The 15,967-nt window shown below is 43.5% G+C and overlaps 1 protein-coding gene across 5 annotated transcripts in view; it reads left to right on the top strand.

The window, feature by feature from the left end:
• ARSB (arylsulfatase B) overlaps positions 1–15,967 on the top strand; it is a 162,841-nt gene that overhangs the window by 35,959 nt on the left and 110,915 nt on the right. The window lies entirely within an intron of this gene.

Here is a 15,967-nt window from a genome sequence, read left to right as displayed (position 1 = left end):
TGTTCTCCATGTCCCTACTACATATAATTACAACCTTGGTAGATTAATGCCACTCTTTTTACAATGTGTGATTATTTGTGTTGTTAACAAATATTGCTTGTCCCATTATAAACATAATAGTCTGTATTTGTATACAAAGATGACTCTTGGAGTCCTTCTCTGATAGGATATGATCAGAGTTTAAGTCCCAGCTTTCCTGCCAGTTGGTTATGTAGACCGTAGCCTCAGTTTCATGATCCGTTGAACGCAGGTTGGCTGATCCATTCATTTATTCACTTAGTCTCTCATTGTAGATTGAAAGATAAACAGGACATAGTTACAGCCCTTGGCAAACTCGCAGCCTAGTGAGGCGTACAAGCAAATGTATGATTATGACACCGTGGAAGCGTGTTTGGGTGCAGCCCAAGGTATTGTGTGCACATAGTAGGAGCTCCTACCAGAGCCCAGGAGTCTGGGGAGGCTTTCTGAGATTTAAATGTTGGGAGTAAGTTGGCCAGATAAACAGTGTGCCATTGGGAGAGGGATTGGACAGTATTCTCCGCTGTGAGAGGGGAACGTGGACAAGGGCAGAGGGGAGAGAGCAGTTCTGTAGGAGGCTCAGCGGGGCTGGAGCCCAGAGCGCAGGAAGGAGGATGGCCAGATGGGAGGCTGGAGAGCGTGGCGGGAGAGCCTGTGTAGGCATCAGAAGGAATCTCCGAGGTACGGTGACAGCTGACGGGAAGCAGTGACAGGTTTTAAGCAGGATCAGATTTTCATTTTAGGGTTGGTGTGGAGCATGGTTGGAGGCAGGCAGACCTTTTAGGAGCCTGTGACAGTGAAGGGAGTAGGAGGCTAAGGAGGGGCTGAGTGAAGGCAGGGGGGACACTGATGGTGATGAAAGGGCAGGTTGAAGAAGTACACAGGAGAGCTTGGACCGGTTATCTCTAAGAGTTCTTGTTAGGAGGAGGGTTCATTGTTCTGTCATTCGGTGTTCAAATACCTTTTGTCAGTGCTGGAGGCACTGATGGCCTTTGATGGAGGCTTCCTTTCTGCTGGCAGCGGGATGCACTTGCGGAGAGCCGGAAGTGTGGCCAGAGTGCCCATGTGGCCCGCAAAGCGGTAGAGCCATCGTCCACTTGAGACTGGGCTGGGGCTCTGCGATAGTATTTAGAAACGTGCAGAAGTGGTTTTGGTGGTCACAGCGACTGGAGGGTGAAGCCACTTGAAGGACAGGCACCTGCAGTGCTCCTGACACAGACATCAGCAGCGCCAGCATCGAGGAGCACTGACTGGACCCTGCAACAGCACACTTCTACTTGATCAGAGAGGCTCATTACAGACCCTGAACTTTGAACATTTATTATCTGAACCTGGAGAAAATTATGTGTCGTCGAGTATCTTAAACAGAGCAATAAACTAATTCTCCTAAATCTCTCATCTTTTTCTCCCTCATATATTGAATACTCTTAGGAACGGGTACTGGCAAATGGAGAACTCCTTCACCGCTTCCATGCACCTCTGCAGCTGGCCGACTTATAAATATCAGGAATTCTCTGCCAGGAGCAAAGAAGGCCGACTGCTGGCAAACCAATCTCAGGAGGTTCTTCAAACACTTAAACGCATTTCTGTCAAAGCTAAGGAAAAGCTGTTAAGGGATAAGTCATGCAGTGTGTCCACACTGTCTCTTTGCAATTACCCCTTTATTGAACACATCTACCATAGAAGGAAACAAGAACACATGGTTCAAAACCACGAGACTAGAATGATCTTTCCCCCAGCCAGAAGTCACTAATCGATTTTACCTCTTTAGACTTTATATGTTAATGTCCATGCTGAACGTATGTTGGATCACCTTAAAATATTATTAATAGTGGTAATCCTACAGATTTGTTCATCAGTGTATTGAGAGAAAATGATAACCAATACCTTTCAAAGGCCCCCAGAACAGTCTTGTGTTTGTATTCTCTGTGACAAACCCTTGAATCCATAAGCTCAGAGTCGAAGGCAGAGATGAGTCTCATTCCCTAAGTTTATCACATAGATCTTCAAAGTTTTGTTATATTGCTTATTATTTGCTGTAATATAATATTGCATTATTGACATTTTGAATTTTTTATCATGAGAAGCGTGACATAATCTTTATTTTCATCCTTCTGGGAGTTTGTGAGTAATGGAAGACACGTAGTGAACCGGGCATAATTACTGACAAAACTGCAAAGAAGCTTTCTAATTGGTTGGGTTTGCTGTCTCTTCTTGGTTTTCATTCCATTTTAGAGGCCACATTTAAGATGGATCCGTTTCTTCTGTTGTTTACTCCTCCAGACTCATTGGAGGCAGAACTCGGTGGGCAGGGGAGACGAGTGCTGGGAGGGCACCGTGCTGTGGAGGAGAAAGCAGATTCTGAATGGAAGCAGGCACGTGGGCGCAAGGTCGGCAGGAGGAAGGGGCTGAGATAGTCGGGTCCCCAAAAGCTGTGGGGGCAAAGATGTGCTCGGCAGTTGGAGGATGAAGGAGGAGACGAAGTGGTTTAGGAAACGGTCGTTTATGAATCACCAGAAAGTAGACTGGATTGCAAGTAGTTTTGGTCTGGGATATTTTTTTAATCTACATCAGTAATAAGATGAAAGATATGAATTTAGATTTCAAAGGAGAGACCGGTATGTTCAGTTGGAAAACAAAAGCTGTGTATTGTTTATAATCGCATCTTCCAGAACGTGAACATGGGAATTTATTCCGGGGGAGTTTAAGAAAACAACGATAGCCAAAATGTGTTCACCCGGCTAACTTTTCACTATGAAACAACCCAAGCGGTCTGATTCTTCCCCATTTTCCTCCGCACGCGAGACGTTCTCCTGGAACATAGTTGAAAAGAGGCATGGAACATAGTTGAAAAGAGGCATTGGAAATGTAGAGAGTTTCAGGGCTAGGTTTTGCCTGTGTGCTGTCTCAGGCTCCTCTCCAGTGTGGCTTTATACAGGACACGGTGATGGTCTAACTTGGTCTGAAGCCTTCTGGTAGCCAGGGGCAGATTCCTGACCCTTCCTTCCCTGGGTTGTGGAGGCTCGCTGGTCCGCCAGGGTCTGGGAACCAGGGCCCAAGCTCTGCGTGGGAGATGGCCCCGCTGTGCTTGGCCTCAGACAGGCTGCACAGCTTCTGCTTTCAGAAGCATGAGACACCCCCCCCACACCCCGCGCCGCCCCGTCCAGGCCTAAAAACAATAATAAAAATATATTTGAAGAAACCCCAGTTTCCTCTCTTGCTGACTTTGGCAGTTAGGTACAAAGTACCAACAGAGCGTGGCATACAGAAATTCTGCCTTCCAGGTTTGTTCCCTTCTTACAGAGCAACCTTTAACCTTGTGGGGCTCTTTTTTCTTGTTTTCTTAATCAGAAAATATTTCAGAGATTAGTGGCACCACAGGTTTCTTTCTTTCCGGCAGTTTTCACTCTGAGCCAACTGTAATCTCTGTGGTCTCTTTTCTGTTCTTCTCTCACAGTGCGGGCCACATCTAATCAGCCTCCTCTAAGACGACTGTGCCAAAGACGGTGACTTTTTTTCTTTTATCCCTATTTTTCTTTCCATCCCAGAGTACTTTCTTACTTGTGCGGATATTTAACAAATAAGGATTGTCTCAAAACTTTGAACACACATTAAAAATGACATCCATGGCTATGGAGACTACCAAACAAACAAAAAGCTGTATCTCTGTCCTCAAAACAGCTTGTGATCTGGTGACAAATTCTGACACAGACACACAAATTAGTCAGAAGCGCAAAAGAAATGGGGCTGAGGGGAGAAGGGAGTGCTGTGTTTGGACTGAGAATGCTGGCTATATGGAGCCACTTAATTTAACTTAATTTTTTTAAAGATTCTATTTATTTATTTGGAAGAGATTGAGAGAGAGCACACACGCGAGCGGGAGAGGAGTAGAGGGACACGTAGAGACTCTGCGCTGAGTGCAGAGCCTGAGGAGGGACTCGATCTCACGACTCTGAGATCATGACCTGAGCCGAAACCAAGAGTCAAATGTCCAACCGACTGTACCACCCAGGTGCCCCAGGAGCCACTTTAAAAGACTTATGGGTAGGTGAATGGAAAGAGTGGGGAGGACATTCTGGGCATGGAGAGAGACCTGAGCAGACATGCAGGAAAAAGGGCCCAAAAGGTGTGTTCTGAGGTTGGTGACTAGGCCAGTCCAGGCTTACCATTGGCGTTCAAAAGGATAGACAAAACCACGGTACTAAATAGGATGCATCTTCTTGAAATGTTAATTTTGTTTCCATATATAGAAGAAAAAATATGTAACTTAACTGGCTAATAATCTGAAACATTTAAAATTAAAACAAACAAGGGCAAATTTTGGAACAGAATACAATTTTACGGATCTTGTAAAGTTCAAAATCTCTGGTTTCTACTCTTTTCTTTTGATCCTTTGATGAAACAATTAAAAATTTTTTAAAGAATCAACTCCATTCATCCACAAAAAAATGCCCACTAATCCTTACTTAGAGCTTGAGGCAGGAGTGTGGTTCCTCATAAGTGCCTGTGGGAGGTGGGGCGAGAGGTCCAGCGCTTGGCCGCCTGGCTGGGGATTCTGCTTAGCTGTTGCGAACGCCAGCTGGAGGCCCAGGCTCTGCGACACTGCGTATCCTGGACAGCAAATCCTGATGGTGGTTAGTGTGGGCCCCCTACAGAATGTGCCTCTATCCCATACAGCAGCCATGCCATATCTCTGTGCTCTGGTCGGGGTGTGGAGTCTGCACTCTTGCTAAGAATGCAGAGAGGCCCGGCTGCCTCCTAGGAGAATAGATGGAATGAAGGGTCTTCAGAGGCACTTCCTGAGTCTTCAGTTCTTTTCTTTCTCACCTGCTGATCCTCAGCCCACTACATTCCTGCGTCTGCTTCTCCAGCCCCTCTGGCTCCTTGCGCTTCCCCAGGCCCCAGGCCCCCATGCTAGTCCTTTGTCTTTGGTATGTTTGGGTTGTGAATCATTCGATAGATTAGATCACAGATTTCAGCTTGTCCTGGGCAAAGGCCATCCCCTCCCTTTCAGAGCTGTCTCCAGCTTTTCCCGCTTTGAGAAAAGACCCCATGCCGTCTCGCCAAGCTAGAGTAGTATCAGAGGCCAACAAGAGGCAGAATCGTTGGTGGGCGAAAGAGCCTCTAGACCTGGGTTTACCATTTCTATTTTTATTTCCATGTATTTTGGTATGTGTCACATTGATTCTGTTACAAGATTTTCAAACTCTGCCCAGGGTTGTAGACTGTTTTCTTGTATCATGGTCATCTACTCACAAGTTAAAGGAATTAAGAAAAGCCAAGAAGAACTCAGTCACTCCAGTACTAAATACTGCCCTGGCTTTCATTATTCATGAGAGAAATGGATCTAGATTTGTGCTCAGATCTAGAGGTCATCAGAAGGTGACCACCAGCCACCGGTGGCTATCACTCATTTGACATGTGGCTAATTTGAATTGAGATGTGCTGTAAGCATAAAATACCGAATTTCAAAGACTTGGTGTGAAAAGATTGTGAAATAATACAACTTTATGTTGATGACATGTCGGAATGATAGTATTTTTGGTATGTTGAGTGGAATAAAGGTATTTATTAAAATTAAACGGAACTGTTTCTTTTTAAAATGTGGCCACTAGAACATTTTCACATTACATGTGTGGCTCAGATTGCATCTGTATCGGACAGCGCTGGTCCAGATTGCAGCTTCATAATCACAGTAATTCCTGCCTCTTTGGGGCACCCCAGGGATTGTTTATTGAAAATCTTCTCTCTAATGATCAGGCTAAGATGGAATAACACAAAGTAGACTGTAAGGCTCTACAAAGCAGGAGCTGGGGTCACTCTGCTAAGGACGCTCGTAAACAGGCTTTGAAGGCAAGTCCAAAACCAGTTTTGAGCATTGACAGCATCGTTGGAAGAAGGGTATTGCCTCCCAGTGACTCCACTGAAAGATGTAATTTGGTTGCATAATCTGGAATTGGGACGTTAAAAAGAAGGAAGGAAGGAAGGAAGGAAGGAAGGAAGGAAGGAAGGAAGGAAGGAAGGAAGGAAAAAGAGAAAGAAAGAGATCTCATGACTTGAGGTCTGTTCCTCCAGGGGGTGCAGGGATTTCCCATATGCTCCCTGCCCCTACCCTTGCATAGCCTCCCCCACTACCGACACCCCCACCAGAGTGCTGCTGTTTTTGAGGTCTTTAAAAAATATCCTTCGTTGTAGAGCTGCCTTGTCTTCTAATTCTCAGGGGTAGACTAGAAATAATCATCACCTCTTTCTAAAGAGAGACATAATCACAGAGAGGTCATTTGTTGAAAAGCACAGGTGACCGCTGACTGAAATGGTTTGAAAATGTAGATTTTTTTTCCTTTCCATTCCAGCTGCTGGATTCATAGTCCCACATGGTTCTGGGAGCTCAGATGTCTTTTGCTCACAGTAGAACACGCGGGTCTGAAAAATGAGGAGGCGTGTCTCAGTTTTCGGTGTACTTCTTTTCTATTAAATTTTACACCGTGCTTTGTTTAATGATACAGTTACTTATTACATGTTTAGAGAGTTAAGAGAGGTAAAGAAGAATTGAATTCTCGAACCGGTACTCTTCCCTTTCTCCCGTAGCGAGGGAAAGGATTCAGGCATCGTCACCAGCTTGTTGGAAGCAGAGTTGCTGGGAAACCTTCCTTCTCACTTCCCACTGCTTCATCTGTCAGCTCCAGTCTCGAACAATTCAGAATTATTGCTGTGTATGACTGAAAAGCAGTGGCATGGATTTCCTCCACAGGAACTTATTTACTTCTTTTCTTGGATGTCTGTCCTTTTGTCGATAGTATTTTCTCACGTCCTGAAGCACTAATTGATTCTGGAGCTTCGGCAAGATTACTTGTTGCACCGAGTGCAGAAACCGTGTTCCCGTGGCTTAGTGCACAGCCTCTGGAACCGTCAGCCAGGGAGCCTGCTGGGAGTCGTAAATGAGGAAGAAATGATGGGTCATGATAATGAGAGGCTCCACGTCCGAGGGTTCAGAAAGGAGCAGACATAAACAGCCACTCCCTTGAAGACTCCCAGCGAGTCAGCCACTGTTGGCTTCCTTAAGAAGTCAGGACTTGAACACGTTCACGTGTGTGGAACGTTCAGAGTACGTGTGCAAGGTCAGTGGTAATGATCAGCGGATCTTTCTCCCTCTCCCGTCTGTATACGATACGTGAAGAGTAAGAAGCAAGAAACATGTTTAGAAAAGAAAAATCATTTTAAATGTTGGTATTTTGGGACAATGCTTTGCTTTTAAAATTACATGCTATCGTCTCAACTCCAATCCAGTGTTACACCCTGAAGCACAGCCTCGTTCCCCTTGCTCTCTTTTACTGTTCTCGGCATTGGGCATCCATCTCTCATCACCGGAACTCAGTAATGGGTCTTGATTTTGTTCTAACTCGGCACACTAGAAGTCGATAATACATTTTAACTTCAAAAGGCTGCCCATGTCAAATGCCTCATAAAGCAATATAACGTGCCAAAAAAGATTCTAGCTTCCGGTCAATGCAAAATTCCTGGAAAAGGACCTACTGGGCATGTTGGGGACAGGGAGAGGATGGAAAACCAGTTCTGGGCAAGGCTGGGATAGGGGGCTGAGCTGGATATAGGTCTGGTTCCAGAAGGTTGATGGCAAGTCTCATCTGTAATGGCCCAGGAAACATGACAAGTTTGAGACCCATCTTGAAGAGAGAGTGAGTAAGACAGGGCAGGGGCCCTGTAATCACACAAACCTGAACTCAGATTCGCATTCTACCACTTACTAATTGGGTGACTTTTGGTAAATTTCTGAGCATCAGTTTGCTTATCTGAAAATGGGGATAAAGCTTACTCACAGGACTACTGTGAGAAGTAAAATAAGACTCATGTAAACTACCTTATACCAGGCCTGGTGGAAGGTAGGAATTTAACAATTACAGCTATTATTACTATCATCTGGGCTTTTGCCGTTTTGTATTGGTGAGGACGTCAGAGCAGTAATCTCTGGGCAATGTGTTGTATAAATATTGTATCGCGTTCAGGATTCAAAGATCCCTACTGAAGCAGGACCCCATTCAGCTGTGCTACATGAGCAGAACGCAGCACCTCCTAGAAGAGGAGGTCCCCAGGGCTAGGCAGGCTGTTGGGATCTCGTTTTCAGGAAACTGGAATGCGTATTTGGACACGAGTCAGAAGCCCACACATAAGCAGCTGGAGGAGAAGCAGTTGGAGGTGGGTGCGTGGCTGTAAGGGTTAGAAGAACTATAGACTCCAGTATGAAGCCCAACAACCAGGGCTGAGCAGGGCTGAACCTATATGTTGAAGGCCCCCGAATCTGCAACTGGGCAGGACGGGGGCAGGCAGAGCCCCATAGTCAATGTCTGTCTTTAAGTATTACTGAAGTTCTTAAACCACTGAATGACAACACTCTGATTTTAAGCCTTTCCCAGAATATGAGGTAGGTTTATGTTAGTCTCCACTCTTCAGATGAAGAGACGGGCCTAAGGGGCAGTGATCCATTGTTAAAAGCGAAGCAATTGCGTCCTTTGGCTCTAGGCTTTCATTTAGAAACCACACTTACTAAGACAGTGTGTCATCCACAACTCTGTGCGTCATGGTGGATCCTTATAGCCCCATGTCTTGCTCCAACTGCTGCTCTGGTGACCAGTTCAGAGTAGGCTCTGGTCAGCTTCTCACAGGGCAACTGTTGTGCCTTGCCCTGAGCCCACATGTTCTCCGACACTGGAGACTTACATGTACACACCCTAGATGTGCTGAAGTTGATGCCCATGGGGCCATGCTTACTCAATTGGGAGCCAGTGCATAAATGTTTCCCCCCCAAACCCCCTAGAGTGACAGTTCTGAGATGAATTTCATCCGGATTCTCAGAGGGGACCAGTGAGATTGAGCATGAGTCACCTGTGGCAGTGGCCAACTTGATAACACACCCATGTGTGGCTTTCTCTCATTCCTTGTTCAACAACTCTGGCCTCTCATTCCTGCTCCCTGGGATTGCTTCCAAAATAAACTGCTTGCATGCAAACTGCTGGTTTGGGCTCCAAGACAGTGTCAGAAAGCATTCATTCGTAGTCCCACGTTCAAACTGACTCCCACAGTCTTCACCAAATCCTAGCATGTTGAAGCTAGAAAGGCTAAGAGCCTCACATTATACATGAGGAAATTGAGCCCCAAAGAGGTGAAGTTCCTTTCTATGGTCACACAGCTAGAGTGAGGCAGATGTGGGAGTAGGACTCTGTTCAAGTTTTTTTGGTTAATGGTCTCTCCTTTAAAACTGTCACTCATTCTGTTTCTTACATGGTTATGTGCTGGCTCTAGAGCCATTGGGCTCCCAATAGGAAGAGAATTAGTGATGACAAAATTTGGCCAAGGAAACATTGTTGATACTTGATTTTGGGAGACCTGAGGAGCCATGGAAAGTTGAATTTACTGAGGTTGAGTTTAATGAAAAGAGACAAGGGTAAAATTGTATAAAGAAGAGAATATGGGGGCGCCTGGGTGGCTCAGTCGGTTAAGCGTCCAACTCTAGATCTCAGCTCAGTCATGAGCTCAGGGTCATGAGATCGAGCCCCGCATCAGGCTCCGTGCTCAGTGGGGAGTTTGCTTGAGATTCTCTCTCTCTCTCCCTCTCTGTCCCCTCTTCCCCACTCTTAAAAAAAAAAAAAGTAAGAGAATATGATATATGTGGGGGGATGGGTGGAATTGGTAAAGGGGCTTAAGAGTACACTTATCTTGAGCACTGAGAAATGTATAGAATTGTTTAATTATTATATCGTACACCTGAAACTAATATAACTGTGTTGATTATACTTCAATTAAAAAGCTTAAGACAAATGAAACAACGAAAAAGAAGAGATTATAATGATAGGCCATGTAATATGAGCTGGGGAAGGAAGGAAATTTAGGACTTGATGGAGAGTTGTTAAGATGTGGTAAAAAGGTAGTGTGATTGAAGGGCTGTACATCCTGAGGACGGTGGAAGAACTACCGAAGGGAGGTTCTCGAGCCATGTTGTCCAATAGAAATATAACGCAAACCACCAATGTGAGTTACATCCATATTTTAAGTAGCTACGTTCAAAAAAACTGAAAAGAAATAGGTAAGCTTAGTTTTAGTGATATATTTTATTCAATGTAATACAGCTAAAATATTATCCTTTTAATCAGTAATCAATATAAGAAGTTATCAGTGAGCTATTTTACAGTCTTTTAAGAAACAGTAAATCTGGTATGTGTAGTCGGAGCGCATGAGCTTCAATCTGGGGGGAGAGGGGTGGGGATTAGAGAGAAGCGTGGGAAAAGTTAGGAAGTGCGGTAATGAACAATAGGGCCGCAGAGGGAGGGCCAGAGGCTCCGGATGGAAGGCCTTCTGTTGATGGGGCTGTGTGAGGAGTGGGAGCCAAGGGGGGCGGTCAGGAGCTGAAAAGAGTTAGGATTTGCAGTCAGATCTCCGGATGCGCAGAACTCCTTGCAAATGAGTCTAGGTGCTGAAGGATGACCCTCCCCAGCCTGCCTTTGGAGGTGTGAGTCCCTGCTGCTCACCCCGCCTCATCACCCACTGATGCACCCGCCCGGGGTTCCCACTCGGGCACTGCCCGCGGCCAGCAGGGAGCGGACCCTCTGAGACCTAAGTCCGCGGTGTATCTTCGGACCCCTCCCTCCCATCCTGCCTCCCGTTTGAAACATTCCTGTAATTACTGCAAAGTAATCTTGTCCCAAATGAATGGTTTCATCCAGACTTCATTTTTTAAATAATAATTTCTTTTATTTTTAAACTCATAGTACACAAAATACAAAATTTTCAAATCATCCAGACTTCGTTTTTTAAATAATAATTTCTTTTATTTTTAAACTCATAGTACACAAAATACAAAATTTTCAAATCATCCAGACTTCGTTTTTTAAATAATAATTTCTTTTATTTTTTAACTCATAGTACACAAAATACAAAATTTTCAAATGTTCAAAAGTTTTTGAGTGAAAAATAAGTCCGTCTACCTACCACTGTTCTCCAGCCTCTCAGTTTCTTTTCCCAGAGAATACCACTGTTCGCGGTTCTAGAATTCACTTGCAGTAGGAAGCGCCTCTGCTCCTATTCCCTCCTCCTGCCTCTTTGGATGTGAAGGAGACTTTCTCTGAAAATGTATTCAACGTTCTCCAGGATAGTGGCTTGCTAGACAGGAGTCTGGGTGCTAAGAAGCGACTCGAGATCAGCCAATTCTCCAGATTCAAATGTAGTCTTATGGTTGCCTTATTGGAAAGCTCTAGATTTCTGGTCTCCAACAGCTACATATAACCCCAAATCTCTGCAATTCTTTTAGGGATGTAAACTCTTTATTCCTTCATCTATTCAGCATATATTCTTTCAGTGATTCCTCTGTGCAAGGCTCCATGCCAGGCACATAAAAAGTGAATCAAACTTGACCAAACTCCCCCAGGTATTTGGACCGTACGCCAATCCTGCCTGAACTCCAGTCCAAGCTAGCTACTGGCCGTGGCAGTCTCTCCTGTCCAGGAATGCAAATGTGCTGACATTTGTGCTAAGTAGATATTGTTTGTATGGAGTAAGGATTGTGTGGTCTCCCCAGCATGCCCTATCCCGACTACTCTCCAGTCTGGGCTGTGACGCGCTCACTGGCACAGCAGGGGTCACTCTAACTGCTGTAGTTGCAGCAAGCATTCCCCAGCGAGCTGTAGAGTGTCCTGACCCTGCCCCATCTCCATTAGCTTATCCCAGATTGGAGAATGGGGCTCCTAGTTTCCTGTCTTGAAATTGTGCCCATATAGAAAGTGCATACTTAAGGGGCGCCGGGGTAACGCAGTCATTAAGCGTCTGCCTTCGGCTCAGGGCGTGATCCCGGCGTTCTGGGATCGAGTCCCACATCGGGCTCCTCGGCTGGGAGCCTGCTTCTTTCTCTCCCACTCCCCTGCTGTGTTCCCTCTCTCCCTGGCTGTCTCTCTGTCACATGAATAAATAAAATCTTAAAAAAAAAAAAAAAAAAAAAAAAAGAAAGTGCATACTTAAGAAAAATCTCCTAGTTTACCTGACTTTGTTTTGTTTCTCTCCACTACTGAACTGCAGCATTATATTGGTGGTGTCATGCAGAGATAAAGGGTTAATTTGGGTACCCTTCATGGCAGAAGAGCGAAACAAACAAGAAGGGCTCTAGACTTCATGCTTCTGTGAAAACCCTATTAGCACCCTTTCATGGTGGTAATTTCTAATTCCTTTCTGAGCTGAGAAAAAAATGTTTTTGCTAATTAGATAATTATTTAGTCGTGACCTTTTGATAAGAAATTGCTTTGACTCTAAAAATGTCTGGAGAGGAATTACTTTACTTAATAAATCATTATCCTAACATTAAAAAAATCAGACATGAAGAAAAGGTCTTGAAAGATTACAATTTTTATACTAAACCATATAAGAAATACCATATTGGGCTGAAAGTTCTTGAAGTGTGTGTGTATGTGTGCACATGAAATTGAGTTTTTTGTCCCCAGAATGTATAAGAGTAATTAATGTAGGATGTTAACCATAAGAGAAACTGAGTGTGGGTTATATGGGAACTCTCTGCATTACATTTTCAATTTTTCTGTACATCTAAAACTACTCTAAAATGTTTTATATATATATGAAAGACCCTTACAAATCAAATTAGATGTATTCTATAAACTGAATGAGAACATCCCTGAAAAGTTTCCATAAGTGTAATTCCACTTAAAAAAGCTTTATTTAAAAAAATTGACAATATATTGCCTTTCTAAGGATTCCGACCACATCTAATGGAAGTATTAAGAATGGTAGTTTTAGTACATACCAGGACCATTTGCATTTCCTGATATGCAAATATGTTAACTATGAAATTGCATTTAGAATATTTAGTTGCTACATAGGAGACACTTTTCCTATGAGAAACTATATTACTGTTTACTAATAAATCTACTCTCTACCTGAATCAGTTACAGTTAAAAAACTATGAATTACTTGTGTTTTGGGTTATCTCATGATGTGAATGGGATGGACCAACATGAGAAAGTGTGGTGACAGTTTGAGTTTTGTCTGTCTCTTGGTTTATTCCATTGTAAATTTCTAAGAAATTAACTGATTTTGGCCAAAATTGATTGAAAAGTGTTCAGTTTTCCTAAATCTCCTTGAACCTGAGGTTTAATTTGCCACCTTTAAACACAATTGAAACACAAAAGGATTTCATGTGAACATGTATCCTATCATATCAATAAATGTTAGTGAAAGTAAGTAGGTGGGTGGGGTTCAGGTAATGGAAGACAAGTGATGATACTCACAAAAGTTCCTTTGTGGTTTACTGCTCAATGTCATTTAGCTTACATTTTTCTTGACAACAGAAAGTTATCAAGAATATAGTTGATAGTCTTTTTTTTTAAAGATTTTATTTATTTATTTGACAGAGAGAGATAGCCAGCAAGAGAGGGAACGGGAGCAGGGGGAGTGGGAGAGGAAGAAGCAGGCTCCCCGCAGAGGAGCCCGATGTGGGTCTCGATCCCAGAACGCCGGGATCACGCCCTGAACCGAAGGCAGATCCTTAACGACTGAGCCACCCAGGTGCCCCTGATAGCAGTCTTTAAAAGAAATTTTGGCATAATGTATCACACGACCCTAATATTGTATCAGAGAGGACTTTGAACTTGAGTTCCCTTCGTCCAGCACTCTCTTCTCTTGACCTTCCCAGGGCTGCTGATGCCTTGCCCTTATAAATCATATCAGCTCACAAGCCAACCCTTCACTTGATGTTGTTCCTCCCTGCGCCCTCATTGCCTGTCCTATCACAGTGTTTGGTCTTCTGCATAGCACTTACCACAGTGGGCATTCTCTTTCCGGTCGTTTTTGCCATACTTGTTTGTCATCCATCTCCCTCACCAGAATTAAACTCTAAGGAGCAAGGACCTTATCTATCTTGTTTATCACAATATCCCCTGTGCTTGGAACCCTGGCACATAGTAGGTTGATATTTTAATGTTTGCTGTTGCAAAACGTATGTATAGGTATATATGCATTTATAATTCCTGCTAGAAGACAGGCCAGAAAGATTCCCCTCCTCCCATGAATGAATAACTACCTCTGGTTACTAAATTCTTTCCTAATTCCTTACTCTGTTTCTGAATTTCTTGTACACTGATATTGCTCTTAGGGCATGATAAATGATATAATTTAATAGGGAAATTGTAAATCTCAAGGAGAAACCTCGGAATTAAGGTAGCACTTTATCTGCAGAACAAATCGATGTTTTAGCTCCTTTCGATTTTTGTCGGTAAGAGAAGGATGACTTTGGGGATGGCAAGGAGACATAGGTGGTCTTGGGGTAGGAGTCCATGGGGTCATTATCTCAGTGACCTCTTGTTCTACCTGAATATTTCCAGGAGACAGGCAAATTTAGTATTTTACCACATTAACCCAGAGGTTTGATCAAGTCTGCTCTTGGGTTTAGTTCAAGACAGCTTGTCCATGTGCACAGGTCTAGTGTTCTTTGCTCTGGAGTAGAAAAGGCCAGGGAGGACCCGTCTCATTCTCCCGATAGTCAGGGCACCTTAATGTACCTTGGCCCCTGTATGCCTTAGTACGGGCAGGGGAAGCCTTTGCAGACCTACTGAGAGCCTTACAAGAAACGTAGGCTAGAGTATGTGATTATCATTAACTGTTTACATATGAGGTGTTCATCCATGCCTGGGATAATTTGAATTTTATGGAAGTCATGCCCCACTTGCTGCATGTTCACCTCATCAAAAACTTTAGTAATCTTACAATGAATCATTCCTCTGAGAGGATATTTGTAGTAAATGCTAATCTCAAAGCGTAAATGAAGCCACAGACAAGATTACGTAAGGGCTGGAGTAAGCAAGTCAGCACCATTTAGACCTGACAGATGTCAGGTTTCATGTTACCTTCTGCTTCACATCCTCTCCCTCCTTTTATTCCCCCCCCCAAATTAATGACGTCTTTGTGTTTGATAGAAAGCTCTTGGACCTTCCCCGTTTCTGCCCCGAGGGCATCGTTTCTCTCTGTGTGTAGCCTGAGCTCACCTCGGATGGACTCGAGGGTTTCGCTAACCGTGATCCTCAATGTGCAATAGAAGTTTCTGAAATCACTGGTTTCGTTTTAGTTACAGTATCCATGCAGCGCAGAAAAGTCCTTTATGCCATGACTGATGGAGCTCAAAAGAAGCAGCCAAGGGCCTAGATGTGTCGCCCAGATACATTGTTAGAATCGAGGTGGCAGCGGTAGTTAGCTGGCCCAGTAATTAATTATCAGATAACTCAGTAAGGTATCCAGGAAATGAATGGGAAACAGAAACCAAACGGATTGCACATTGATAGTGAAAACCGGATTTATGTGACATAAGGGAGTTTTTGTTTTTTTTTTGCCAGAGTTGAACTATGCCTCCTCTCGTCAAAAATATACAAGGAAGGAATGAAAAGCAGTTCAAGAGCTGAAGAAAGTAGCCTATTGGTTGTCCAATTACCTGGAAACTTAACAGGAATGTTTAATACATTCATGAAGTGTAATGAATGTAAAGTATCTTGGCACCCTCATATGGCCCTAAGTATTTGTGGGCCCCTCCATTGTGATATGTGGACCACCCTTTTCCAGCAAGCACGCCACTGAGGATTGGTGGAGACGTGGAGGGCTTGTTTCATTTTATATTTTTTTAATAATTTGGCTCTGAAATATTACTCTTCTCTCTAAAAAAGGTATTCCCTCGTTCATTTCTTTATTTTTTACAAATTAACATTTAAAGTAATATTTTTTAACCTTTGGATTACCAGAATAGATTTTATTATACTTAAATAAACCACACTTATTTTAGAGTGAATATCAGTTTTTGAAAGAAATCCTTAGTATCTCCCATTAATGTTTTAAAATTACTTTAATCATGCTCTGATAAAAAAAATTAATACATGATCATGGTAGAAAACTAGAA

This window comes from Ursus arctos, unplaced genomic scaffold (genome assembly GCF_023065955.2).
Source record: "Ursus arctos isolate Adak ecotype North America unplaced genomic scaffold, UrsArc2.0 scaffold_5, whole genome shotgun sequence".
In the NCBI taxonomy this organism is placed as follows: domain Eukaryota; kingdom Metazoa; phylum Chordata; class Mammalia; order Carnivora; family Ursidae; genus Ursus; species Ursus arctos.
This window is presented reverse-complemented; position numbering and strand designations above follow the sequence as displayed.